The sequence below is a fragment of the Canis aureus genome, chromosome 6 (genome assembly GCF_053574225.1).
Source record: "Canis aureus isolate CA01 chromosome 6, VMU_Caureus_v.1.0, whole genome shotgun sequence".
Classification (NCBI taxonomy): domain Eukaryota; kingdom Metazoa; phylum Chordata; class Mammalia; order Carnivora; family Canidae; genus Canis; species Canis aureus.
In genome coordinates, this window is record NC_135616.1 from 44822680 (window position 1) to 44849994 (window position 27315).

Below are 27315 nucleotides of genomic sequence, written 5' to 3' on the forward strand. Positions count from 1 at the left end.
AGGTTTGCCTGGAGCTGACACAGCACAGATCATGGCCTTCTCCACCCATCATCTCGTGGTGTTTGGTCTGGCATCCTTAAGAAGCAGCTCTTTCCCAGAGCAAGTGTCACTGCTCTTCACCTAAATCTTGCCTAATGCTTGGAAAGCTTTCAAGAAAACCAGCTGTGCATTATGGCCTGGAATTTAAAATGTACCTTCATTGTAGGCACTTCCTACATATTTTCCTTGAGCTCTTATGAGAAAAAGTTAAGAGGGACCTGTCAGTGACACTTGACTGTATGTGACTCACCTTGGTCTGCATAAAGCAACCTGGCATTATGGGCAAAACCTAACAAGGGCCAGCATACATGCACCCATGCTCTGCTCGGGGTGCCAGGGATGGCAGAAGTAAGAGCTCACACAAGGCAGGGGATGAGGTGTGCAGCTGCTGGAGCCCTGGCACCAGGAGCCATGAGAGTATGAGTGTTCAGGGCTCCAATCAGCCAAGGGAGGTGCTTCTCCTTGTTTGAAGCCTTTTTGAGGAATCTAGCTAGCAGCACTGGGGCTGGCTCTAGATTGTAGGATTGATTCTGCTGTGCCTTGGCCAGCTCAAAAGCACAGCCTGGGTGGCTCAGTGGTTGAGCATCTGCCTTTGGCTCAGGTTGTGATCCCGGGGTCCTGGGATGGAGTGCCACATCAGCTTCCCTGTGGGGAGCCTACTTCTCCCTCTGCCTATGTTTCTGCCTCTCTCTGTGTGCTTCTCATGAATAAATAAAATCCTAAACACACACACACACACACACACACACACAGCCATAAAGGAAAGATACCCAGACCACAGACAGGCTGGACAAAATGGAATTGCCAGCATCACCCTGGTGTCTAGCAAAGGGTGTGTGGTGCATCAGGGCATCAGTAAATGCTGCACTGAATGCCAAGGGCTAATTCTGGGCCTGGCTTGGTTAATGGTAACACGATGGACTTTGGACAAGTCACTTCCCCTCCCCTAGCCCTCATCTCCCCAGCTAGGGGAAATCAGGAGATCATGTCTGCGATGAAATCAGATGATACAGCTGAATGTGCTCTGTGGTTCTAAAGTCATAATCCAACAGACAGCCGGGACGTTTAGAAATACTCCTGTTTCATCTTGAAAAGTGCATTCCTAATTTAATATCTGCATGGCCTTTATACAAAAACATACAAATACATCATTGATGACAACAAAAAACGTTCCCCACCATGTCTCAAACCATCCATGGTGGACGAGAAACTGATTTTCTTTAAGAGTCACCTGGCTGTTTCAAAGCGATGCACAAGCTTTCACACTTTGAACTGACCTGACATCTTCTGCTTACCAGCTGCAGAAATGCCAAATCTGACACTATGCAAACAGCAATTTTCCAAAAAATTTCAAATGGAACTGGAAATATCTTTAGATCTATCTTAGGCCAATGCTCATGTGTAAATATGAAGAGACTCAGGGCCAGATTGATGAGGTGAGTTGCCCTAAATTACATATCTACTTTGTGGTTAATTTCCATACTCATTTGTGTATATCAGAAGCTAGCAGATGGCAGTACTCTAAAATGCCTGAAAATCCCTGAAATACAGAGAGGGGGGGTGGGAAGGAAGAAAGAGAGAGAGAGAGAGAGAGAGAGAGAAAGAAATGGTCTCTGTGGTTTAGAAATAAGCCAGAGGTTTGGTTCTGGCCAAATGGCCGGTGTGGGACCTTAACAAAATCAATTAACCTCTCTGTAAGGTCGCCCCCAAAATCAGAGATCTGCCATAAAGGATGTTAAATAAAAACACTCTCAAAAGTCCTTCTCTTCAAATAACAATGGACTGAAAATGCAAAACCAGTATGCTTTAAAGCCTCTCATTGAAAACCCATACAGAAGTAGGAGATATTTCTGGGCTCACTTACAAGAATCTCGTGAAGAGGTTTGCGGTCGGCCCTCCGTCCCGTCCCTTGGAAGTATAGGATCACTGACTGTACAAAGCTGGTAATTTTAACTCTTGCATCCATCCTACAGGCCCAGAATTCAGAGAAGAGTGTGGCAGGGCTGCTTACCAGGAGTCTCTGGATTATCGGTTTTGAGCAGGCCTGATCTTGTCACCAGACCCATGACAGCCTTTGTCTACATTTGATGATTTTCTGAATCGGCTCACCCAGCAGATGTGGATTATTAATAAGATACACTTTTTTATGTATACATGTTTTCATCATGTATTTCACTAGTAAAGCCAACATGGAACCTGCTTCAGGGGTTCCATAATGTTTGGATGTTCCTTAGCCTACCCTTAAACCCAATTTCTCAAATTTCAGGACACTGAAAACTCCCGGGCCTTATTGGTTGTAACACAGAACTCCCAAATTCACTTTGCTGTTATCAGATTTCTTCAAGTTCATATAATTTTCTCAGCACCCCCTTGCTTTTAACAATTAGCAGAGAGACAAAGATGTTCTATGTGAGTTGCCACCAGAGAATCGATTATACGATTACATCCTCACTAAGTAAATATTCAACTTCTTTCTGTTGTGGCTGTAACATTCCATTCAGTGTCCTAATTTCTTAACTTGGTGCTTCTGCTCAAATTTCTCCTCTGTTCAATTAAGATGTTGGTTTTCTCTTCCATTGTACATGCTATGGCTTTTCCCAAAGCTCGGCTATACTTTCCACTTGTTGCAACTTTATAATATGGGTCAGGCCCAGCAAAGTCAATACCAACTAACTTATTGTGAGCATATCTCACTAGATTCCCCTAGCTAACAAACCAGAGCCAGCAAGATTGGCAGACCCTGGCACCTCAGGGATCCCAGCCAGTGTGCTTTATTCTTGAAAAGAGTCAGACCTGAGAGTTCATCTCTTTCATATCTGCCCTTTCGTTACAAACCTTGAGTCCCTGGAGTCTGCTATTTAAAATGGAACCGATCTTTGGGGATTCTTGTCTTTCATACACACTTGAAAAGCTATTCATCCCATCCTGAGTTAAAAGACTCTAAGCTGTATTAACAAATTGTCTCACCACAATTCCCCCCAAATTGAGTGATTCTCTTAACAACCTCTTGAGAGAAGGCGACGACATCCACATCTCAGCTAAGTCCATCTGTCGTCTTTCCTCAACTCCCTAGACCCTGACTCTGCCCTTCACACAAAGTCATTGGAAGTCTGCAAGGCTTCATACAAACACACCCAGAGTCTCAGGTCCAGAGCAGGGAATCAGACAGGCCATCTCAGAAAGAAGCTGGTGGCCCACAGCTATAATTTTCACCACAAATCGAGACTACTTAGAAATTGTGTTACCCCTTTGTTAGCATGGACAGCAACACAGCCATTCTGGAAGGTCTTTTCCACAAAGGCAGGAGATAAAGCTTGCCCTTGGAGTTACTTTACTGCTCCTCCCTCTTGGCATAAGTATGGAAACTCTGCTATGTGACTCTCCATGGGGCTAACCACCAGCAGGTTCATAAAACATGGGCAAGAAGAGCAAAACAACACATAAGCATTTCATGGTTAGCCTGATTTAGTACACTGTTTTCCTCTCAGAGCCTAAGATGAGACCAAAGTAAACACAAATGTGAGTGTATGCATGTGTGGGCATGTGTGCATGCATGGGTACACACACACACACACACACACACACACACACACACCCTGCTCAAGCAGTGTCTTTGAGAAACAATGCCAAAAAACAACTTACAGAATGCACAAGGCACATGTGAGAATCAATAAACAGGTCCACGGAGGAAATATGTAGTACAAAGAACCTCAGATTAGAACAGTCCTAAAAGGAGCACATGCCAAAAGGGGGCTGCTGGGAGTTATAGATGCTCCTTGCTCCTAGAGACACTTGTCAGGACAACCAAAGTCGCCTGCTTTCTGGAACGGCTCCAGTGCAGATCCACTGGGGGAGGAGATGAAGCAACATGAGTGTCCTAATGTGAAAGTACTTCCACCACCTAGAATCAGGACCACTCCAGCCCTCAGATCATTAGTGGTAACTTCATTAACGTCCCAGACAGAACTTAGCCCAGAGTGAACCCGACATATTCCCTGCCTGCTCACGGCAGCTGAGTTCTAAGACTGTCTCCAGCACTGCACATTCGTGATCATAGTCTTGCATTTCGCAGCCCCACACAATTCAGAATATTTCTTGCTACTGTCCTCAGTAGGTCGATATGTGTCACATCCTGTCTCCTAGATTGTGGTCCAGGAATCATACTCACTGTAGATTACAGACTTACTCTCAATTATTAACTAGTCATAGGGAAGGAAAAGGCAGGATTTAAGAAAGATGCTTTATCTTCAAATTCTAGAAACACTTGCCTCCACTCTAGGCCACTGTGGGGATCATTCGCCAGATCTCAAGGGTCAAACATGAAAAGGCAGTGGTGGGAATGAGAGGCGTGGGCTTGCTCTCCATCCAGCCAGCCTGCCAAACCACAGACAGGAGGGACTCAGATGAAGGCACCCAGTTTAAAGGAACTTTGTTCTGTTTGTGCTTTGTTTAAATCCCAGAGTGGGAGATGACCCACAATAAGCCACTTGAACCCTTTCTCTCTGCAAGTCTCCAGCTGAAATACAGTATGTGGGAGTTCTTTCAAAAGCATCTATGCAGGCCTTTTCAGAAACTAAATTTGAATACTCCGTGGTTACTGATTGGGAGTGTCACCGCTCCATAGCAGATCTGCTGGCAGCCCCCACCAGCCTCATGCCACTCTGTTCTGGCCAGGCTTTCCTGGGGCTTCTCAGCAGGCAGCCCTGGTACCACTGCTAGCCAGTGGGCCAGGAGCCCTGGCCCTGAGAGACCCGAAACCTCTTCCCCGTTGACCCTGTTATTTGCACTGCCGCTTATCTATTCGAAGCTGGAATAATAACAAACTCAGCTAAACTAAATTGGTCCTTTGTTTGCCATTACCATAAAAATTTTATGTAGGAACTAATAAAAACATGCTTTACGTGCACAGTTGCATGGGTTTGCACAGGCAATAATATCCAGCAAGTTAGATCCATAAATTCAGTTATAGACACTTAGGAATAAATATTTTATCTTTCCCGATGTTTTCGTTTATTGGAGGGAAGGTGTGAACACAGGAGCATATGGCTGATCTGAGGCTACTAATGGTCCTTAAGTCCCCCCCAGATGCCTCTGCTCGAGACCAGGGAAAGTCCTCTCAGAAGTTTCTGGATAATTTTCCCGATTACTTAGCCTCTTAAGAACTCAATGTTAATCATACTTCCAACCTCAGTAAATGGAAAGCTTTTTAACAGAGCTTTTAAAAGTGAATCGCTTTTGAAATGAATTCAGGATTTTCTTAGAATTCTTTTAAGCAAACAAAAAGATCCAATTCTCTTCCCACCTGGGACCTTGGGGCAGGTTTACAGTAGATTTAACTAAAGAAGCTTTAATGAAATCCAAATGTAACCCAAAAATTGGGATCACTGGATATTTAGCTTTCCCTTCAGCAATGTACTCTGAAGTACAAGAAATGAGTTGGGTTTTTAGCTCTCTATTTTCCTTCCCTCCAGATGGGAACTGTCCAATAGAAATATTATGACAGCCACATTAAAAACATGCAAAGAAACAGGTGAATTTAATTTAAATATTTTATTTAACTTATTAACTCACTGTATCCAAAATACTATCATTTCAACATATATTTAATCTAAAAAGGCCTTTACTAATGAGATATTTTATGTTTTCTTTTCATGTACTAAGTCCTAAAGAGGTAATGTGCATTTTACTTATACCACAATTCAGTTCAGACTAACCATCTCCCAAATCCTCAATAGTCACATACAGCCGATGGCTACCATATTGATTAGCAAGGATCTACAGAATCCTCCACTAGTCAAGGAAAAGACAACTTCAAAGAAATCTCATTATTTATGTGATTGCTTTGGACCCGATGAACACATTTCCCCCAGGTTACAATTATGAATCTACATACAATAAACATAGAAAAAATTAAAATTACATGCAACTTTTAAAGTCCATTTTTTTCCTGTTTATAACTCTTAGTAAAATAGGCAAAGTTTATAAAGTGAACTAGGTAAAAAGAATATCCTTATGGCACCCATAAAGAGCCTACGTTTAAGAGCGATGAGGAGTAAGATACAAAGCATTATCAATCTGACCCTCTGCCACGCTTCAGAGTCCCTGCAGCCTCTTCTTTAAAACTAACTTCTATTTAAAAAAATTTTTTATTAAAGATATTTGTTTATTTGAGAGAGAAAGAGAGAGAGAGAGATCACACACAAGCAGGGGGGAGGGCAGAGGGAGAAGCAGACTCCCTGCTGAGTAGGGAGCCCAACTCAGGGCTCAATCCCAGGACCCTGAGATCATGACCTGAGCCGAAGGCAGGTGCCCAACCGACTGAGTCATCAAGGTGCCCCTATTTTAAAAATGTATTATTGAAGTATAGTTGACATCCAATGTTACATTAGTTTCAAGTGTACAGCATAGTTATCCAATAAGACTATATAATATACCATGCCCACTGCAAATGTAGCTATCATCCATCACCACTCTAATACCATTGGCTATATTCTGTGCTGTGCCTTTTATTTTCATGACTTACTCATTCTGTAGGTGGAAGCCTGCACCTCCCAACCCCCCACTAGCCCCTTGCCCTCTGGCAATCACCAGTTTGTTCTCTGTACTTATAGGTCGGTTCCTGTTTGTTTAGATTCCACATATAAGCAAAATAATTTATTTGTCTTTCTCTGATTTATTTCACTTTGCATCATACCCTCTAGGTTCTTTCATGCTTCTACAAATGGCAAGACCTCATTCTTTTTTATGGCTGAGATATATTCTATTGTGTATATATACCACATCTTCTTTACCCATTCATCTGTCAGTGGACACTTGGGCTGCTTCCATGTCTTGGCTATTGTGAATAATGCTGCAATAAACATAACTGTGCATATATCTTTTCAAATTAGTGTTTTATTCCCTGTAGCCTCTTACAGATGCTTTGGAAAACAAGAAGCCAAAGTTTTTTCATTTAACTTTTTTTTTTCAAAGAAGCTATTCCAGACTTCTGTAAACTTAAAAAAATGTATCTTCTATTATTCTTCCACCTTCCCTCTTGTTTTTCAGATACTAAAGAAGACATCCAGATAGAGTATTTTGAAAGTGAGAGATTACACCAAAAGGTCAGCATTGTAGCTCTGATTCTTTAAAGTAAGCTTTGGTGAATTATTCAGTCTCTCTCTGATTAAATGTTGCCATCAGACAAATTACCCCAATAATTCTAAGTCTGTGTTATGTCTTGCAAGTGTTGGGCATATTTTTTACTTGATGTGTTATAACACTTAATAATGCATATTGATGCATGTTAAGCAAGTTGTTCTGGAGGGCAGAGACCAGAATTGCTGAATATACCCTTTCCTGAGCTAACCAAAGCACTGCACGCATAGAAATGCTTAATTATCATATGTGTTGTTGCTGTTGATTCATAAATTACATGGAAGTGCTGAGATAAGGACTCTGAGTTAATGTAAAGGTATTTTTTTTTATCTGTTTCTAGATTCATAACAGTGTGTTGTCTCAAGATAAAACAGAATCTCAAAATGATCTTCTTCCTCCCCAAGGACAAAGTAGAAACTTCTTGGCAATAAGTCAGACTGACAACAGGGGAATTTGAGAATGATCTCGCCGTTTCCGATCTGTTTTTGTGTGTTCCAATCAAATAAAGGAAAGTCAACCGTGCATAAAATACACTCGCAAAATTCCTTGCTCCCATCCCTTCCACCTCACATGTGAAAACCTTTTCTATGGTATCAGAGTGGGCTTGGATTCCAGAGAATCTAGCCTTGGCTTTCAAGTGAACAACAGGATGGTGATACTCGACTAGAAGTGTTTTTATCTAAAGATTTTGAAGAAGGCACTAAGGAGACCATTAACTAATAATGTAACTGTTAAAAGATCTTCAAAAAGAGACATGAAAATGAATTGCAACCTCATCCTGGTCTGAACCCTGCCCCAGAGAAGGGAAACCATGTTATAAAGGACATTACTGGGTGAGTTGAAAGAAACTGAAAGACCAATTGTTGATTGGATAAAGTTACTTATCAATGTTAATCCCACTGAACCTGATAACTGGACTCTGGCTATACAGAAGAATATCCCATTTCCTAGGGAATACTCATGGAAGTATTCTGGTACCAAGGCTTCTGGTGTATGTGCCTTACTCTCAATGATTCAGGGGGAAAACTAGAGAGCAACTGTTAATCTAGAGACAAGGAATGTGGTGTCCTCTGTACTATTTTTATTCTTGCAACGTTCTGTATTAAAAGTTATTTTTAAAAAATTCTAATTCACTTAAAAGCGAATAAACAAGGTGGGGAAAAAATTATTTTGAGTCAAATTTTCCCTTTAGGAATTTACATGGGGCCATGCCTTGTTTTGTCTACCTGCCTTCCACAGCAAGCCTCTGAATGTCACTGTCTAAGATGCCACGTGGTAACCAGGTTCACATCGGCTGATGGGTGGTTCACAACAGCCAGCCCTGGCTTCCCTGTGAGCCTGAGTCCCTTGTGGCTCCTCCACAGAGAGAAACATGGGCTTTGGATGGTGGGTCTCAACATCAGTTCAGGTGCCTGTCTCCTGCCCTCACTTCCACAGGGACAGACACAGGGGGAGTCTCTGGCAACAATCCTTGCAGTGGCTCAGGAGACTCTCCATGTGCAGAGAGCCACAGGCTCCCTGGAACCCTGGCTAGCCCACACCACCACCACCTGCAAATCCGGATTATGGAGGGTCAAGCTACTGATGGGACCTGCCTGGGTCACAGAGCAAAGGAACTGGTTTGTGAAGGCATTTTTACTGCCTTCCCCCTCCCCACCTCCAGATCGCCCACTTACTTTGAAACTACCTAATCTGGGGTGCCTGTGGGGCTCAGTTGTTGAGTGTCTGCCTCCTGCTCAGGTCATAATCTCAGTCTGCTTCTCCCTCTCTCTCTGCTACTCCCCACTGTTAGTGCTCTCTGTCCTCTCTCTCAAATAAATGTAAAAAAATTCTTTAAAAAAAAAAACCACCCAAAACACCTAATCATTCAGTTTAGCACCAAAACCTCCAAATAACTGACAATCATGAAAGCACAGCAGGGGCCAAGACTTAGACGTCAACAAATACACCCTCTCTCCTGATGCAGAGTACTTTTCAGGGTCCTTGTCATTTAGCCACTTCTTGGGATCCTCCAGAGACAGGAAGCTCCCTACTTTGCAAAGCAGTCCATCCCATGATTGGATAACTCTTAGAGTTCTCTTGTGCAGTCAGCTGGATCTGTTTGCCTAAAATGGAAGAACTGGAGAATAGGGAACTGGTCTTTAATGAGCCTCTTCTATAGAGCACGGAAAGCAGGCACATGAGAAATAGCTTGGGAATGTTCAAGACCGCTAATGGACAGTCTACATCTTGGCTATTTTTTTTTTTAAGATTGTATTTATTTATTTGAGAAAAAGAGAGACAGAGAGAGAGGAGCAGAAGCAGGAGGAGCAGAAGTAGAGGGAGCAGCAGACTCTCTGCTGAGTGGGAGCCGGACTCAGGAATCAATCCTAGGACCCTGAGATCATGGCCTGAGCCAAAGGCAGATGCCTAACCAACTGAGCCACCCAGGCGCCCCTACATCTTGGTTCTTATTCTATCCCCAGGAGCAATTAAAGCCATAACCACTGTGTCTTCCAAAACATAGCATTTCAAGTGTTTGAAGACACCTTCATGTTCTCCTTTCTTCTCTCATCCAGCTCCAAATCACTGACCTTCCTTTACTCATTCATAATTCACTTGCTCACCCATTCATTCATTCATTTCCAAAAAGATTTGTCTTTTTTTTTTTTTTTTTTTTTTTAGTTAGGCTCCATGCCCAACATGGGGCTTGAACTCATGACCCTGAGATCAAGAGCCACATGCTCTACCGACTGAGCCAGCCAGGCACTCCAGGATTTGTCATTGAAAAAAAATGATGGGGCACCTAGGTGGCTCAGTCGGTAAAGTGTCTGCCTTCAGCTCAGGTCATGATCTCAGGGTCATGAGTTCAAGCCCCACATGGGGCTCCCTGCTCAGCAGGAAGTCTGCTTCTCCCTCTGCTCCTCACCCCATTCATGCTCTCTCTCTCTCTAATAAATATTTTTTTTAAAAAAGAAAATACAATAAAATTAGTAAGATAGAAATGATCACATGGAAAACAGGGTAGAGAGGAGAGACCTAACATGCTAAAAAAAAAAGTTTACACGGTTCTTAAGATTGATTTTAAAACCTTATTCTAAAAAACAAAACAAAACAAAAAACTTGATTTTGATGTTCCTGGCACAAAGTTGAATGGGGAAACATTATGAGTTTCACAGGCCTTATTAAGAGGATGATGCTTGGGTGGCTCAGTGGCTGTGTCTACCTTCGGCTCAGGGTATGATCCTCGGGTCCTGGGATCAAGTCCCACATCAAGCTCCCTGCATGGAGCCTGCTTCTCCCTCTGCCTGTGTCTCTCTCTCTGTGTCTCTATGAATAAATAAATAAAATATTTTTAAAAAAGGATGAAACAGACCAATTCTTCAGCAGAGACAAGGTTACTTGCTGTGTAAGACCTTGTAAAAGTTGGGAAATTGAGCCATGTAATGGATAGTTAGTATCTGTACTCAAAATTCTTAACAAATGCTGAAGCAAGATGAGAATACTAGTTTCTTATAATAATTTCTGATGAATGCTTGAAGGCAGAAGATCAAGACACCATTCAAAGTGGATGGTGAGTTATGAAAAAGAATAGGTTGATTTGGTCCAAATGTGTTAAACCTTCTTCAGGATATAACTCAGAATATAGCTGGTTAATTTGTTAGTTGTATTTTTAATTACTGACCCTTAATCAGACTTCCCTTCTTCTGGAATTTGGGGTGCTGGAGAGAGGAACATTTGAGATCACACTCTCTTATGAGAGTCTGAAGTGCCCCGATCTTATATTCTTGATTAAGTGGCCTCATAAATTTTGGAGACCAGATAAACAACAAGTAGAATTAGATTTTTGTTCTAAAAATAAGGCACCTAATCAAAGGTGTCACAACCCTGGCACAACACAGAAAGAAGCCACAGATGTACCTACCCACAAGGCCAGGGCTTTCTTCTGGACATAGGTCTGGGAGGACAGCCTGGCATAGTTGGTAAATTTTACATTAATCCTGCTGGGTAGAAACTGTTTCTTCTGTTTACAGATTCAGTAACCAAAGCTGGGGCTCAGAAAAGCCACAGAAGAGCCTGAATGTCGGGCCTTCAAGTTCCAAATTTTGTGCTTCTCACCTGGCTTCCGGGGGCCACATTGTAATGAGTACAAACGATGTGACATAATATAAATATAGTGATGTCATTATGATGTGTTGACAATTCATGTGGCTGCCCTCAGAGTAAAGTCAGGCCTGCGCATGGTGTGCTAATACGGACTTAAAAATCAGTTTTCTGGGGCACCTGGGTGGCTCAGTGGTTGAGCGTCTGCCTTTGGCTCAGGTTGTGATCCCAGGTTCCTGGATCAAGTCTGGCATCAGGCTCCCCAGGGGGGAGCCTGATTTTCCCTTTGCCTATGTCTTTGCCTCTCTCTCTCTTTGTCCCAAATAAGTAAATAAATAAATAAATAAGAAAAACAAAAACCAGCTTTCTAGGAAAAAACACCATGATTTGTAGCATTGCCAATTTGCAAGTTGCAAACTTTCCCTCATGACCTGGTTATGGGCTCTATCACACTACGGGTCCAGAGCAAGGGAAGTCTTGGCTCCTGGCTGGCTCCTCGGTGAATGAGGAAGTTCCACATTTTCCTTGTCCTGTGTCCCATCCACAACCACCTCACTGATCTTTTAAATTTTTTCATAATATGGGATGTTTCTGGAAAAGGAAAGGAATGAAAATAATGGACTATATGGGTCAAGTAAATCAAGATGCTAGAAATTCCATCCTGGGAAGCCAGAGCATCCTTAAGACACTCCAACAGTGACCTAGCTTCAGTTTATATATGAGCCCAGATGTATCTGAGTCTGAACCTAATAACATTATGATTGCTCAATGCTGGAACCAAAATCAAGCTACTAACTTTGCTTTTAGGTCTATAATATTTCAGATATGAGTAAATTTAAAAAAAAAAACGTGTTCAAGAAGTAGTAGGGACTAAATGGATGCTTCCTACTATTAGCCATTTCACCTACTAAGAAAAGACCTTAAAGGAATTTTTATGCCTTTTTTTTTTAGAGAGGGTGGGACAGAGGGAGAGGAAGAGGGAAAGAATCTCAAGCAGACTCCCCATGGAGCACAGAGACCAACAAGGGGCTCTAGCCCAGGCCCTGAGATCATGATCTGAGCCCAAATCAAGAATCAGATGTTTAACTGGCTGAGCCACACAGGTATCCCTGTTTTTTATTCCTTTAAAGTATTTTAAACCTTTAAAGTATTTCTGGTAATGGATGATAGGTTAAACACATATGTTTAGCACTGTGCTTCACTGAAATCCGAATGAAATGACAATGCAGGGTCTTTACAAAGCATAAACTCACAAGGCCACAGAAAATGAGAGAGGAAGCAAATGTAATACAATTCTGGAAGCTGGAACTAAGATGGGTGAGTGGTAACTTACTTATTAGTAGACAGAAGATGAGTCTCAAACTAAAAGTTGGGCAAAGCTGTAAATAGTTTATACTTCAGTTTATACTTCAAAACCCCCTAGAAGGCTTAAAACTAGATGGTACCATATACACTAAGTGGAGCTATGTCAAGGAAATTGGCTGAAATGCAGTTTATGAAGGAGTTAGAGCCCTGGAACTCTACCTCTCATCCAGGTGACTGCACCTGCCTACCTTGGCAGGGGCTAGCAGCATATGCTCTGACATGGTAACACCCAGGGTCTCCAGACTAGAACCTGCCAAGCACCGCTAGGAATAGGGAACTGAGAAAGGAGAAAGTAAGCTGAAGTTTACACATTGAATTTGAGACCTCTCTTCTCTTCTTCCTCCCAGCTCCCAGAAAACTGGCAGCCAAATTCATACCAGTCTAGAAGACTCTTTCCTGGGGATCTGAACAGCTCCAAAGAAAAGAACTAAAGAAATTTTTAGAAATGGCCCCTTCAGGTTACAATATAGGTAAGACTGTACTCAACCATCTCCTCCCATGCTTCTCCATCCAGATATTTTGTGCCTTATTCATTATGATCTGTCCGTGAAGGATCACCCAGTATTTGAGGAAAGCATTTAATACAAAAGAGGAGGAGGGGTGCATGGGTGGCTCAGTTGGTTGGGCATCTGACTCTTGATTTTGGCTCAGGTCATGGTCTCAGGGTTGTGGGATCAAGCTCTGCATTGGGCTCTGCACTCAGTGAGGAGTCTGCTTGGGATTCACTTTCTCCCTCTGCCCCTGCTGCTCGTGCTCTCTCTCTCTCAAACAAATAAATAAATAAGTAAATAAATAAATAAATTATAAAAACAAAGCCACAAAAGAGGGGGAATATCTCAAGGAGAGATATGCAGGGAAAATAAAACTAAAAACAGAACACAACCCACTTTCATCTCAGAGAGATGAAAGAAAATACGGCATCCATAAAACAAGAACAGGACATCATTAAGAAAATAGATTTCAAAAAAGAACAATTAACGACAACAGAAAGAAGTTGTTGGAAATTAAAAACATGATAGTGAAAATAAAAACCTTAATAAAATAGTTCAAAGATGAAATTGAAGAAACCTGCCAGAAAATACACAAATTTTTTTTTAAAAAGGCAAATAGAAAAGCAAAAATAAACTAAAAAAAAAAAAAAGAACAAAGAAAATGGAGGGCAGGAATGTCAAAGAAATAACTAAAGAACATTCCCTGGGATGGGCCAACATGAAGACTGAAGGCCCACGATAAGCCAATATTAGATCCGAGGGAAATTTCAAAGCACTGGTGATCAAGGACATCTCGAGAGAGAGACCAGGAATATTTCATGTAAATGACCAAGATTCAGACTTTTCTATAACAGCACTGTAAGCTAAAATGTCACTAAAGAAATACCTTTAAAAATCTAAGGGATGATGACTTCCAACCTGCACCTTTGTTACCCAGCCAAAAAGTATTAACCAAGTGTCAAGAAAGAATAGAGCTATTTCAGATCCAAAGTATCAAAAATGCACCTTCTTTGCGCACTTTTTTAAAAAAATTTTTTATTTATTCATGAGAGACACAGAGAGAGAGGCAGAGACACAGGCAGAGGGAGAAGCAGGTTCCCCGTGAGGATCCCGATGTGGGACTCAATCCCAGGGTCCCAGGATCATGACCTGAGCCAAAGGCAGCTGCCCAACCACTGAGCCTCCCAGTGCCCCCTCCTTTGCACACTTATGGAGAAAGTAACCTGAGCCACATGGCTAAGTTGCAAATTAGCCCTTACATAGTCACAGCAATACCTTTAGATAATATTTAGGCTGTCATAATAATACTGGATATTGATCAAACCAAAATTCAGCAAATTATTAGAGCTATGAAAAGACAGGTGAGCATATATGCTGTGGGGGTTGGGGGTTGGGTGGTAGTCAGAAAGAATTAGATGTTCTTATTCCTCAGTGGTCAGGTGATAGGTAAATAATTCTCAAACCTGTCAAGTTTCAGGAACCTTTTACAATCTTAAAATTACCAAGGACCTCACAGAACTTTTCCTTTGTTTTGTGATACTTCTGTTTTTCAATTTGCTTAGCATACTGGGTCTTTATCACTAATTCAACCCAAACTCTCCTGTGTTCTGTAACTCTGCCCTCAAAAATGTTCAAAAAATATTAGCTCTATGATCATCACATCTTACTCAAGAATTTTTTCCTAGATCCTCCTAATCCATACCTCCCTCTTAAATCTATAGATATTTACCGTTTTAGAAATTAAACTAAAACTTAAAGTATATATTTATTTATTTTAAAATAACAAGGAGCCCATTAAATGTTGGTATAAATATCTTATGAAATATATCTATTTCCCCAAACATAAAATTTAATGAGAAGATTGACACTATTTTACATTTTCACAAATTGCTTTTATGCCTGGCATATGTTGTTTTAGTTACGTGGCTTATATCTGATTATGTTGTTTCTGTTGACTATATAGAGAAAATCTATCCTCATACAGATATGTAGTTGGTAAATGGAGGACTATTTTAATAGCATTTTAAGATAATTGGGGACATTCTTCTTTGATACTATACTAAAAATTGGCAAGCGGAGGTTTCTTAAAGATTCACTGAAATGAGCAATCTCAAGGTATGTTAATGAATTTTCAGTACATTGTTGTACTAAAATCCATTAGGCTATCTTGCATTTTGAATAGATATGACATTACAAGATTCTGTAAGAATGCACAGATCACTGGAAAATATTTATTTACTGAATTATACATGTCTTCCAGATGTTGATATATTCCATTACACAATATAAAAAAAAAATCACATTTGTTAATATCCTCGCTAATCTTATCAGGAAGTCTTTAAGTCACGGATCAATGATTGGATAAAGATGTGGTATATACACACACACACACACAGGAATATTACTCAATCATAAAAAAGAATTAGATCTTCCCTTTGCAACAACAGGGATGGACCCAGAGAGTATCATGCTCAATGTGCTCAGTGAAATAGGTCCGACACAGAAAGACAAGTACCATGTGATTTCACTTATATGTAGAATCTAAAAACCCAAACAAAAGCAGAAACAGACACATAAATACAGAGAACAAACTGATGGTGAGAGGATGGCCAAAATGTGTGAAGAGGAGTGGGACATACAGGATTCCAGTTATGGAGCAAAAAAAGTAATGGGATGAAAGGTACATGGTCAATGGTATTGTAGTGACATCGTATGGTGGTGACAGGTGGGAGCTATACTCCCTATGCAGAGATACTGAATCACTAAGTTACACCCCTGACACTAGTGTGATGTTGTGTGTCCGCAATATGTCTCTAAGTGTTGGGAGGCTTTCAGGTTCATGGTCGCAGAATCAAGTTTTCCAAAATGGGAATCTCCAATGGCAAGCTCAAGTTTTATCACTGGCAAATCAACCCTGTCAGCTCTTATATTCACTTAGAGCAAATGTCTACAAAATACTCAAGTCTGAATAAACATGGCTTGTCTGTCAGTCATTTTTTCAAGTGACAATGTATTCCATGAGGGGCGGGTACGGGGGAGACCAGGAGTTTCCAACTCAGACAATGGCACACATGCTTCTCCTTGAGGCAACATCACATGGCACTCAAGGACCTCACGTTTTGACGCACATTTTTAGATTTAACTAAATTAATAGTTTTTATTGTTCCATCAAGCACATTCTTAAGTGGAAATGTATTTTAAAAAACATTCCAAATGTGTGATGACAGAGAACACAATGACTAGTAGGGTCTGGTGCCACTTGCCTTGATTGATTCATGCAAACATGCCAGCAGTTTAACCCACCACAGCAAATATCAACCCAAGTAAAAGAGGCAAATAATGTTGGACTATTATATAAAAGTACTTTTGATCTCATGGACTTGTGGACAGTGAAAAGGTCTTGGAGAAGCAAATGGTCCATGGAGTACACTTGGAGAATTACTGTAATAGAGTAATCTAAAACTAAATAAATCAAGTAGTAGCAACAGAAGAATGGCATGATATGGAGATAAATATTAATGAACTCTGGAAAGCAGGGAACACCCACTGTATTCTCGGTAGAATGGTGCTTTTCACATCAAGTCTTGTCAAATGATTTAACTCCCTAACTTACATGCACGTGTAACTTTGATTTAAAAACTAATAAAAGATGAATATTTCTAAAAAAAATTTAAACATTCTAAGTAACTGAAGCCTTCTTCCAAAACTTAATTTATTGCTTTAAATACTCAAGAGACTAGAATACTCCTTTCAAAGGAGAAACATGGTTATGTACAGTGAGCTAGAAATGTAATTTCATTTTTAATATTGATGTAATACAAGCTATAGCTCTTTCTTGGCCAATTCTAGTAATAAAGAGTGATAAATTGTTATTTATTCCAGTTCTGCCAGAAGAGCTGAATAGCCATATGTACATATAAACATGTGCACATGAAGACGAGCTTTTTTGAGAGTGGACACAGGGTGAATGCTTGAATTATTAAGCATTAAATATAAGAGAAACAGAACTTCCCTCTCCCTCTAAGAGGGAATATGACATACCCTGGAATGTTTCTTTTTTTTTTTTTTAAAGATTTTATTTATTTATTCATGAGAGACACAGAGAGAGAGGCAGAGATACAGGCAGAGGGAGAAGCAGGCTCCACGCAGGGAGCCTGATGTGGGGCTTGATTCCGGGTCTCCATGTTCACATCCTGGTCCGAAGGCAGCGCTAAACCACTGAGCCACCCAGGCTGCCCATGGAATAAGCTTTCTTGCTGACTATAACCCTGACTTACAGGGTGGCTCTTCCAGGCCCCAGGGCCACTGCCTCTCCCAACGCTCAGTGTTCCAGAGTCCCCTCCAAAGAGACAGGCATACAGGGGACGTGAGCATACTTCAAACCTCACAGTGGCTTTTCTGCAGGCAGGCTCGGGGTTCAGAACCAACCCATCTATTTGAAGGATATCTTCCCTCTTGGAATATACAGATGCAGAGCGGTATTCCTAATAGAAATACGATTCTAAACAAACCGGAGATAAAGGCCAGATTGATCTCAGTGAAGAAGGTATGGAAAAGGAGGACTGGTATCCCCTTCCCTCATGAAGTATACTTTAGTATTATTGTTCCAAGATGACTTAGGTTCACTTCTGTCCAGGGAAGGAGAGAGACGGATGTGGAAGGAGTGGGGAGTTCCTATTCACTCGCATATCTGCTTATGGTCAAAATACACTGGACTCGATTAATTAACATGGTCAGTGTCATAGCAATTTTCAAACACAGCAACAAATGCTAACAGAGTCATATGTGCAAAGAAAGAGGGGGAACAAAGGAGCAAATCTGGGTAAATCGAGACTGTGAAATTTCTGTGACTAGGCATTTAAAATAGCCTATCTTGTCCTCAATAAGTTGAAGCACATGATTCTAATAGTCTCTTTAGTTGCATTTTTCAAGGAACTATATATTTCAATTTGAGTTACTTTATATACTTTTCTACTCCTTCCGAAAGTATCAATCCAGAAAGAAAGTTATCATGTAAATCTTCTTAGAAATTGGTTTTTCTATACCACAAAGAACAATGAAGTGTTCCTACCATGGACCTCAATTACAAGAGTCTCCAGGTGTCTCCTGAAAACCTGTCCAGTCTCACAGAGGGAGGCACCAAAGAATCACCAGGTCAAGAGAGAACAGATCTGCTGCTCAGTTTCTGAAGGAGAGCCATGTGACCAGAGGACCTTTTAACTCAAGGTTTCAAAATGGCCTATTCTGGCCTCAAGAATATTAGTACATAGGGATGCCTGGGTGGCTCAGTGGTTGAGCATCTGCCTTTTGCTCAGGTCGTGATCCCAGAGTCCTGGGATCGAGTCTTGCATTGGGCTCCCTGCAAGGAGCCTGCTTTTCCCTCTGCCTGTGTCTCTGCTTCTCTCTGTGTCTCTCATGAATAAATAAATAAAATCTTTAAAAAAAGAATATTAATACATATTATACCAATGTTGGTAACTGCAGCCCAGAACCCATAACATTTCCTGGGTGAGCAGCAAGCAGATGAGGAGTTAAGTGGACTTGGCACCTTCCCATTCTGCCCATCATCCTGCTTGGGTCCATACCGATGGCCGGTGACACTCTGGGGAGGTGTCAGGGCAGCCCTGCCTGCTGCTAATGTCACGCATTCACAGGAAGCAGAAAGATAGTTTTAGAGATGGAATCAAGAGCTAGACTGGATAATGCAGCCTCTTCTTCATCCAATAACACGGTAGTTGCTATTTGTTTCTGAATTACAACTGCTACAAACAGTCTGTGTAATTGACAGCTAAGTAACTGATATTAAAATGCATTTTTCCAGATACCTGGATGGAATGTGTGTCTGGCTTCCATTCTGTTTTCCCACAGCACAGCGTCTGCGCTTCTGCCCTGGCACTGACTCCAGTCTGACCCACATCAGAGGGCCATGCTCAGGGAGCTCCCTTCAGGGATCTTTCCTCATTTTTACTTCCCAGCTCCAGACGTCCCACACACTGTGGACATCTCAAAACACTGAATGAATGAAAATACTGACTTAAATAGATTCTTCAGCTGAACTGTTTTTCTCCTCCCTGGATCAGAGAGCGACACAGGTGAAGGTGATGAGGTTATTCATCACTTATCTTATCAATGGATGGCTTTAAAAGGAGGCTGTTTAAAGGAGGAACAATGCTAATACGAGTCCTGAAGCCAGGTCAGTGGGATCCTGATGACCCTTGCAGTGTTTATGGATGAGGTGGGGGAATGGGGCAAGATTCTTCTGCACTGTGGGTGGCCAGAGCCTGGTTCTCCTCCAGAGCTGCGGCCCAGCTGGGCAGCAGGGGTCCCTTGAGCCCACTGCACCATCGTCTAGGTCATAGTCTCACCCACCACCAAGGGCACCAGACTTACTCCGTGCCAGAGTTATTCCATAATGAATACCACTGGATGCCCTCCCTTCCCCAACACACACACACACACACACACACACACACACACACACGCATATCAACACAGGTGAAGGAGACACAGTTGGAACAGCCCATCATTCCACACTGACTTTCTACACCAAGATACCCTGTTAATAGGCAAAACCCTACCCAACCACAGTGCTTTGTGATCTGTAGGAAATAGTATGATGCCCAGCTCAAAGAACGTTTGCTGAGGGGATGAGTACATGGATGACTTTATACAGTGTGGGTGTAACACAGCAACACTGCTTTTCATATCTAGGTATTGGCAAGACATGATGGTCCAATGGACAAGACATTGAGCTAGAGTCAGAAGAGCCTTCCGCGTCCCAGAAGAATTAATTGCCTGTCTCTAGCTTCTCTTATTTGCCTAGCCTCATCCATCCCCACCTCCAACACCCAATGCAACCTCGCCTCTATACCACAGAATTGTGGCCAAAGCTGTCTCTGGACCAGAGGGCCTAGCAGCTCACCACCCACATGGCCACCGACATAGACTAGGGGTTATCCCCAGTCATCCTGCACCCTACCAATCCTCAAAGCCTCCAGGTATTATTCTAAATGTCTATGGAATCTCCCACCCCTCCCACCCCAAGCCCTCTGCTCACTAGTCCTCACTCCCCCCTACCAGACCTATGACCTCCACTTCTCTGTTAGCACGCAGTCCCACTCTCCTCCTGTGTCCTGTCTGTGTAGTTTTTTCCTCGCCTATGACAGCTGGGGGTGAAGCTCATGATCTGCCCATTTCTCGTGTGTCACCACATCCTCTGCCTCTCCTCCAGCTCCCAGCACACCATTCCGCGACAATCCTGAGTCTTTATGTCTCTGCTCCTCCTTCTATCTTCTTGTAAACCCTTCCCCAGATTGCCTGCCTGATGATACCTGGCAGGTGTGTAGACTCAGGGTGCTATGATGTACAAGTGCCCCAGAGAGTTTAAATACTTGCTGCTGTTAGCCTGCATATGCTTACAATATATGTGCATCCAGTGGATGATGTTTAGGTAGATATTACGTTAGCAACGTATATACCTTATTAAACATTTAATGAGTAGTTCTTGTAATTAATACATTTACACCAATTAACTCTAAAGGCTGCATTGGTTTGTTTTCCACTTAGCCTATTATATAGTTGGAAGTTAGCAGCCACTTAGAGTAGGTCGAAGGTTTGCAACATTTCAATAAGTGAGTTTCTTGTTAATTGCTCTACTTTCATTCCCACTGCCTTTTCTGCCAAATCTTTGGCATAAACTGCTAATAAATGATGGAATCGACTGGTTATCATCACAGGTCCTTTTATTTCCTTTGCCCACCCATCCTCAGAGATGCAAATAACTGTGACCAATTCACAACAGAAGGGTAAGATGAGGGGTAAGGTTTGAATAATTTACAGGATAAATAACTGGGAATTAGAACTCTCTAGAGGTGATTGCGCAATCTAAAAAAAAGAAAAAGTGTGTGTGGGAGAGTAAGACAGGGCTCAAGATAACCGAAAACAAGCAATCTTGAGGCTGGGACTCACTGAATACTCACAGTCAGATAAGCCAAAACTTCCTGTTTACTGTTAGCATAAAACTTACATTATGAAGTTGTAGAAATACTATCTACCAAACTTCTTACTTCTAACAAATAACTAAGTAAGTGCTCAATAAACCATCCAAGCTCACAGCGTAGGTGGTCAGAAGTGCAGTGGAATGAAGAGATTCACTTCTCTCTACGCTCTTCCCAAAGTCAATGCCATCGCCATGGCTGAAAGGCTTCCTGCAAGTTTCACCATCTGGGCACAATGCCCTCCCTCCCCCGCTGCCTCTGTGGCCCGTGGGTTTGCAGCCTCCTTCTAGAACAACAGAGCTTCTTTTTTTTTTTTTTTTTAATTTTTACTTATTTATGATAGTCACAGAGAGAGAGAGAGAGAGGCAGAGACACAGGCAGAGGGAGAAGCAGGCTCCATGCACCGGGAGCCTGATGTGGGATTCGATCCCGGGTCTCCAGGATCGCGCCCTGGGCCAAAGGCAGGCGCTAAACCACTGCGCCACCCAGGGATCCCGAGCTTCTAAACCACACTCATGAAAGGACAACATCTCTTGTCTCTTGGTTTTTCCAGAAAGTGTCAGCTGCCACCATTCATCTTTTCTCCTCTTTGTTGTGGACAAGAACTCCTTGTCCCTCTCTTACTTCCTAACAGGATCACAAAGTGGCCACTGCTTCGTCTTTTGTTTGTTTGTTTTAAAATTTTATTTATTTATTCATGAGAGACACACACACAGAGAGAGGCAGAGACATAGGCAGAGGGAGAAGCAGGCTCCATGCAGGAGACTGATGTGGGACTCGATCCCAGGACCCCAGGATCACAATCTGAACCAAAGGCAGATGCTCAACCACTGAGCCACCCAGGTGTCCCTGGCCACTGCTTCTAAATGGCCAGTCTCATCCACGGTGACTAAGCATGGGTTTTCTGACCAGGGTTTGGAGGGAACGAGCCACTCCCCCAATAGTAGCTATCAATCTCCCCACGTACCTGCACCCCATCAAAAAGGCTATTTGGGTAAAAAAGGATAATTTGTCCTTAGAGGAAAACGAAACATGGTGGTTTTCAACAAAAACTGCGATACACAATCTCAGCTGCAATGGACCTGAGTGAATCTTGAAGCTACCGAACAGCCCTGCACATGGCTGTGTTCAGGGTACTCACCATGAGAAGACTATCAAAACCAAGCTGTACCACGAAGGGATGCCTCCAGGGCTGGGTGTGTGCATGTCACCTGTCAATGCGCCATGCATCTGCGGGATGGCAGAGAACCATGCTCTACAAGTAGCCCCTGCATGTTGGGTTTGTAGAATTTCTCAGTATGCAAACTCATTCTGCAAATCTGTGTGTGTGTGTGTGTGTGTGTGTGTGTGTGTGTGTGTGTATACATAAAATTTCATTTAAATCCAGTGCTTAGAACTCAAACATAAATTTTAGGATGAATAAACTTAATCCTCAAAACAATCTGAGGAGATGGGCACTCCAGAAACAGATATCAATGGTCACATGGGTGGCTCATTCGGTTAAGTGTCTGCCTTTGTCTCAGGTCATGATCTCAGGGTCCTGGGATCGAGTCCCACATGGGGCTCCCTACTCAGTGGGGAATCTGTTTCTCTCTCTCCCTCTGACCCTCACTGCTTGTGATTTCTCTCTCTCTGTCTCAAATTAATAAATAAAATCCTTTTAAAAAAAGCAGCGGATTATCAACATCTTGTGCGGTCAGAATGTCACTCAGCTCATAAGCAGGTGAGGCGCAGTTCACACGCTGATCAGAGTGCTCTTTCTGTGAGGCCAGAACAGAGTTCCATTTATACTAGAGATCCATTCAGGTCCTTTTGCAAGGATATGTATTAGGACAATGAATTTGAACATATATTATTCTGCGAAGACATTATTGACAAGGAAATGAAATGACCCTATTTTCTTTTATTAATCTTGGAATTAATTTATGATCAGAATCTAAGTATCTACCTCTTGGGTAAGCCAAAGTACATCTCACTAGATGGCAGCATTGCTTACACAGCCTTTTTTGTTTGGGGTTTGGGGTTTTTTTGTGGCCCATCTTTTTCTCAAGCTTTGTCCCCCACCAGCCTCCCCACCTCCCAGTGAGAAAATGGAACGGGGGCATTGATCTACACAGTTAAGCATAGCCGCACAGCATGAGATCTGACTTGGAAATCCTGGCAACACCAAAGTGTCTGAAAGCAGTGTTTGTAGGATGTGCTGTGGGTGTCCCTCCTCAGGGAGTCTGGGTGTCTGAGCAATCTGAGGAACTGGCCCCTGCCTTAAGCAGGGTGGTGAGGGGCAGGGGACAAGTGTGCAGGAAACAGTGTTTGAATCCCAGCTCCGGCATTTCCTAGTGGTGTGACCTTGGACAGGTCACTTGACATTTCTGGGCTTCGGTCTGTCGTCTCTAATTCCCCAGGGCAGCCTGCCTGTCTTGCTTCCATTGGTATCAGAGGTCTGTTTGCTTTCATAAAAAGGAAGCATGTCATGAACAGAGTAACGGGCTCCATCTTCCCACTGGTACAGTCCCCAATCCACGGGGACCAAGGACTCCAGCATTGCTAAGGTGATGGAAACTGTCACCGTCAGATTGGTTCAGATTCATCATGCAATTAGAAAAGTGGTCACAGCCTTGAATGTAGACGTGGGTTTGCTTCTCAAATGACACCTTTTTTTCTCCCGAGGGTCCCAGGTAAGCTGCTGAAGGGACGTGTTAACCCTTTGAGGCCACTAGTGTGGCAGTAATGCACTAAATGGTCTCCAGAGTCCTAAAAATGGTGACTAATATGTGTCCTAAACACCTAAATTACTCCCTGGGAATGACTTAGACACATGAAATATATGACTCATTAACTAATCCCCACAAATACCTCCATAAGATCGAGGGACGCTAATTTGTCACGCTAAAGACAGCACAGTCAAATCTCAATTTGAAAGCAATTAGGTGTGTGCCTGGGGTGGGGTGGGTAAGGAGGAGACTGCAATTTTCCAATTTATTGAAGATTCCAAATTATATAATTATAAAAGAAAGACTCATATTTTATAAATAAAGAGATAAGTAAATAATAAGCAACCATCTGTATTACAATTGTATGTTCCCGCAGATCTATAAATAGCAAGAATGTGGGGCACCTGGGTGGCTCAGCCAGTTAAGCATCTGACTGGCTCAGATGGTCCTGGGGTCCTGGGATCGAGCTCTGAGTCGGACTCCCTGCCGAGCAGGGAGCCTGCTTCTTTCTTTCCCTCTGCCATTCTACCTGCTGTTCATGCTCTCTAATAAATAAAATTTTTAAATAAATTAATAGCAAGAATGAAAGACCTGAGTACTCTGTTTCAAAGTGCTCAGTAAGAATCATGACATAGGCCTAAATCACTCAAGATTTCAAATTAACTCCAAAATAAATGAAGTTTTACCCTTTTTCGATTATTCTAAATGCTACCTATTACTCTGTAGAATTTTAAATGATCTGAGCCTATATATGGCCTGCTCTCCTCCCTTATAAAGGTCTTCAAAAGAAGAAAATTGGCCCAGGGGCCTTTCAATATTTTACCAATTTATTTCCTCATGGTGGGAGGAGATTCTACTTAGAATCTGACCTGTGTCAGCTGTGGTGCCCATATGGAGAGTTGGGGTGTGGTAGGAGATGGCTGATATTCTGAGCTGGTGAGTACCATTTCTTTCAGGTGTTTTATATTTACTATATAGTCTGGGTCTTGTTTTCTCAACTACCACTGGTTCTTATGGTAAAGCACACTCTAGTTCCATTCAGTGTTGAGTCTTGAGACTGAGCTGGCTTCAGGTCACTGAACGGAGGGGCCACCATGTGTCAGACTTGGTCCATCATCCCCTATAGTGCCCGTAGCAGCTCTGCAACTGTGTGCTTTGCAGAGGACAAAACACAGAGACACGTGACAGCCAGGAAGCCCGCTAGCTAGAGGTCACCCCACACAGTCAGCAAGGACACTGGGCTTTTACTTCTGGTGCATAAGCAGCAAATCTAGCGTGACCCAACATCTAGTGCCTCATTGTTTGAGACTTGGATAAAATCATTGATAAGTATCAGCCCCAGACTTTCCCAAAAAATTCTGTTTACTTTGTCCTTAAAAAAGAAAAAAAAAGGCGGTGGCTGTCGTTACCCCTTTGACCATTTCACTATGGCCGGTAGGTATTCTAGTTTTCTTCCTCAGCCCCATAAAGAAAGCAAATATGCTGCCTAAGGAAATCATGGCTAGGGAGCCTGGCCCCAAAGAGGGAGGATGTGGGAAGCTATTTAAAACAAAAGAGTCAATCGGAGAGGGACAAACATTATATGGTCTCATTCATTCAGGGAATATAAAAAATAGTGAAAGGGCATAAAGGGGAAAGGAGAGAAAATGAGTGGGAAATATCAGTGAGGGTGATGGAACATGAGAGACTCCTAACTCTGGGAAACGAACAAGGGGTAGTGGGAAGGGAGGTGGGCAGGGGGATGGGGTGACTGGGTGATGGGCACTGAGGGGGGCACCTGACCTGGATGATATGCTATATGCTGGCGAATTGAACTCTAATAAAAAATATATTAAATAAATAATCAATCAATCAATCAATCAATCAATCAAAAGAGATCTGTGAAAGGGAGCCTACGTCCAGAGAATCTTCTCTCTGACCACGATTCTCAGCTGTGCCCTCCACCCAAGCCCAGCCCAGGAGAGCCGGAGGGAGGAAAGTCAGTCCCCAAGCTTGAGAGAGCATCGTCCCCATGCCAACCACCGCTCTTGCCACCTGCCTAGTAAATGGAGGCGTGGCTTAAAAACCCTCTTTTCAAGGCACAGCACCTTACCCACATTTCTGGCTTCCTTCTGGAGCCCAGAAATATTTCTCTCTTTTTCAAGATTTTATTTATTTATTCACGACAGACACACAGAGAGAGGTAAAGACATAGGAAGGAGAAACAGGCTCCCTACGGGGAGCCCAACGTGGGACTTGATCTCAGGGTCCTGGGATCACAACCTGAGCCAAAGGCAAACACTCAACCACTGAGCCAGAAATATTTCTAAAGAAAAAAAATACAGACCATCCCAACAATTGAACCCAAATCCCCAGCTCAGTCTGTAGAAAAGGACTGGAAGCCCTGGGGCACTGGTCAGATGAGGTCCTCAACTGAATCTGACCTTCCCCCAGGGAAGCGGTCCCAGAAATGCAATTTACAATCGCACCTGTGGCTGGGATGGTGCAAACAGACCCTGAAACTATTTCATAAGCTCAGATGAGGTGCTTATTCCTAGAAAGCCTATGTCTGTACGTTGGCCACTCAACCTTGTCTCTATGAGTAGTTTTCTCTTTTCCCCAGCTCATGAGGTGTTCCCTTCCATCGGCATAAGGGTGTCTATCCCTGGGTACAACACCTCCCTGCCTCTCTTGGCTGTTCTTTTTAAAAAGATTTTATTTATTTATTTATTTAGAGTGAGCAGTGGGGTGGGGGGAGGCAGAGGGAGAAGGAGAGAGAAAATATCAAGTAGGCACCACACCGAGTGCGGAGCCCGACACAAGGCTCAATCTCATGACCCTGAGATCATGACCTGAGCTGAAACCAAGAGTCAGAGCATCAACCCACTAAGCCACCCAGGTGCTCCTGCCTCTCTTTGCTTTTTACCCTTTGTATCTTTCCCCCTCCCCTTTACGTCTCTCCAAATGAAGGACATGAACAAGACTACTTCACTGCTGTTTGCTGTAAAATGTGCACCTGCTCCCTTTTCCACAGTGACTCAGCCATAAAAGGACATGGCACCGCACATCTCTCATCTGCCACTCTCATGGCACCCTGTCTTTAGCTTTCATCCATCCTCCTACCATCTACCGTCTGTCTGTCTGCAGTGGTTTGCATGGTGGCCCCCTCCCCCAAATTCACTCAGATCTCAGGATCTGTGCCTTTACTTGGAATTGGGTCTTTGTGGAAGTAACTAGTTAAGGATTGAAATGAGGCCGTACTGGATTACGGTGGGCCCTTAATCTGATGGCTGGAGTCCTTGTAATAAGAGGAGAGAACACAGAGAGACCCCAGAGGAGAAGTCCTTGGAAAGGCAGAGACTAGAGGAAGCAGCCACAAGGCAAGGGGCTCCTACAGCCACTGGGATATTGGAAGAGGAAAGGAAGGATTCCTCCCTAGAGTCTTCAGAAGCAGCACTGTCCCACCTTGATCTGGGACTTCCAGCCTCCAAAACTATGAGAGAATACAATTTT

The 27315-nt window shown here is 42.7% G+C and overlaps 1 protein-coding gene and 1 non-coding gene across 3 annotated transcripts in view; both read right to left on the reverse strand.

Moving 5' to 3' along the window:
* Positions 1–27315, reverse strand: part of KIF26B (kinesin family member 26B) — a 439262-nt gene that overhangs the window by 242375 nt on the left and 169572 nt on the right. The window lies entirely within an intron of this gene.
* Positions 9851–9923, reverse strand: TRNAK-CUU (transfer RNA lysine (anticodon CUU)). The gene has a single exon. It is a non-coding gene; the product is annotated as a tRNA-Lys (tRNA).